Source organism: Trachymyrmex septentrionalis, unplaced genomic scaffold (assembly GCF_001594115.1).
Source record: "Trachymyrmex septentrionalis isolate Tsep2-gDNA-1 unplaced genomic scaffold, Tsep1.0 scaffold83, whole genome shotgun sequence".
Lineage (NCBI taxonomy): Eukaryota > Metazoa > Arthropoda > Insecta > Hymenoptera > Formicidae > Trachymyrmex > Trachymyrmex septentrionalis.
In genome coordinates, this window is record NW_017306018.1 from 2,312,571 (window position 1) to 2,315,307 (window position 2,737).

The 2,737-nt window shown below is 39.5% G+C and overlaps 1 protein-coding gene across 1 annotated transcript in view; it reads right to left on the reverse strand.

Moving 5' to 3' along the window:
* Window positions 1-2,737, reverse strand: part of LOC108754941 — a 74,247-nt gene that overhangs the window by 48,083 nt on the left and 23,427 nt on the right. The window lies entirely within an intron of this gene.

Below are 2,737 nucleotides of genomic sequence, written 5' to 3' on the forward strand. Positions count from 1 at the left end.
TATCATTATTCTATTATTACGTTTGAATATAAAATTTCAGCACACGCTCCTCTTAATGGTTCGAAAAATATTTAATTTGTTTACCTTGATTTTTACGTAAAATTGCATTTTGCAGTATTTATTTGCAAATTCGAGGATGTAACATTGTAAATTAAATCAAATTTTTTGGTATATAAAAAAACTGCAACTTCAATATTTGTGCGAAAGTTCATTTGGATCCATTTATTTGTTTAAAGTTATTTACTTAAAAAGAACTGCCATTATATAATCCAAAATATTCGTTTGACTAACGTTGACTTTTTTGGCTGAGTCAGCTGATACTTTTAATTGATATTGATAGCGAAAATATTCTTAATCAGTTCAGTGAATATGAATATGTGGGTGGGAAGAAACGCGTCTCAATCGTTCCAGTGACGGCGAGTGAAGAGTTCACTGTCTCCCGAGACGTAGTGACGAAAATGCGTGCATGGCGTGTATACACGGTATAATTGTAACGCATTGTGCGGCGGTATCATGCGATATTAAGAATGCGAGCAATTTTCTCCCAACGCGATGTGGAGAGCCGAGGAATGGGTGAAATCGGAAGTGTGCGTTCTGTGCAGCAGATGTTCGTTTCGCGAATGCTTCTTGATTTCCGTGAACGTCGACATACGCGCACGAGTTTATTGCCGCGCGAAGACCTACAGGGCGCCTTTTTCCCTTTCCCTTTCACGCCTTGTGTACACGCCGGTTCTACCTTCTTTCTCACGAGGAACCGGACTGGCGTCTCTCTGCTGCAGACCCTGAGAGTCTGCGGATTCTATTATGCGGTCGGCCCTACCTCGACGCGACGTTGACTTTCGCCACGAAACTTCGCGCAAGCTGAACAGGAATTCTGAACAGGGAAGCTTAAAGCTTTTCTTCCCGTGCGTCGGGACGTTGCGATTTCGTCGGAATGAGATCGTTCTCTCGTAACGACTTCTCGTCCTAGGATCCGTTGTTATGAAATGGTCGAGCGGAAGCGCAACGAACTCACGTGAGCGCGGAGCTGTACTTAGAACGCATTGAGGAAGTTAACGGTAAAATAAAATGCACGTCTTTTAATCTGCTCGAGCGGCTATTTTTCGAGGGATGAAAGTGCAGTGTGTATGTAATTTTAGAGGGATACTCAATAATAATTTTAATGCGTCGTATAAGAAACTCTTAATGTACATATTCTAAATTGTTAGATGTAAGAATACAATAATTTATGAAAATGTTACAGTTTCGTTATTCTATCAACGTTCACAAATGATTTCGATAAAGTAATGAAACAATTAATTTAATAAGTAATTAATTTGATAAGATATATTTAAGAAATTAAAAGTGGAAAATAAAAAATATAGTTGTGATTGTAAATCTCTATTATATAGAAAAATTTATCTCGTATCAACTTTTAATAATGACCTTCGTGTCGCTATTCTTTACATCCACTCAACGTTCCTTAATTCCTTAACGTCATGTGTGCCCCAGCTTTCGGACAATTGAATTTTCATCGTATTAATAATTTTTATAATAACCACGTGATATAGTGGGCAGATCAAAAGCGTAAGAAAAGAATCGAACATCTGCCACGCGCGCGCCATTCAATCCTTCTGCTTCGCGATGCAGATGAGGCATAATAAATGCACGTGCGTGCCACGCGCAAGAATAAGACACGCGGGGTAGGATCGCGCATTATATTCAGAGCGTGCCGAACACGGCTATCTGCGCTTTTACTTGCGCTGGAAAGCTATAAGGCGTATTTGTATGGCTTTTGCACAGCTGCAGCTATATCGCATCATCGACGATACACGACGTTACTTATTTCAACCGGTAGCTTCCGACAGAAATAGAAATGGACGATACGCGTCATCGCGTGGACAATAAATCATAGCCAATTGATCTCGGCCGAGGAATCGCGAAGACGGGAGCCTTCACGCATCAACGAGGAGTAAACCGTGTATATATATATATATATACACGAGGAAGTGCAATTACGTATGCGATACGACCCCGATCAACAGTGGCCACCATATATAATGGGAGTGACTCTCCACGTGGCCATGAGCGCTCGAGCATAGAGACGCGTGCGTGGCCCACTTGCGAAATACAGGTTCCACACGCATTTCCATGAAACCCATTATACTGTGCAAGCCCCTTAGAAGGATCAACTACGCGCAACCCAATTTCGAAAACTGCGCCATATCGCACGGTTACGAGAGCTTCCGCTCTGGAACGCGCCGCGAAGAAGCAGAAAGAACATCTGAGATGGTACATGGTCGATATATACATGGAGACTTCGAAGAATAATATTATTTATAAATTCAGACATAAGCGAAACTTAAAACTCTCTCTATCTCGTTTTAAAATCAAAAAGAGACAAAGAGAGTTTTAAGCCTCGGTTAAAATTAAAGTAACGTTAGTGTAACCGGGCCTTAGTGTGAAGTTACTAAAAACATTACTTAAGAAATTTTCTAAAATATCAATCTTGTATTAGTAGAATGTGCACTTCTATTAGGGGAAAGGGAGGTAAGGTGACGACCTTAAGGTTTGTCGATTTTTCCTAATTTCTGTGATAAGGTGAAAAGATTGATTAATTTTTTTTTCAAGTTCACAGTCTCAGTTATTATTTGTACAAATTATAAAGTTGTTAAATAAATTACAATTTTTTTTAATTTAATTTTTTTTACCAATTTTGTCATCTTACCGCCAAGATGACTTTTAGTAGTGGATAAGA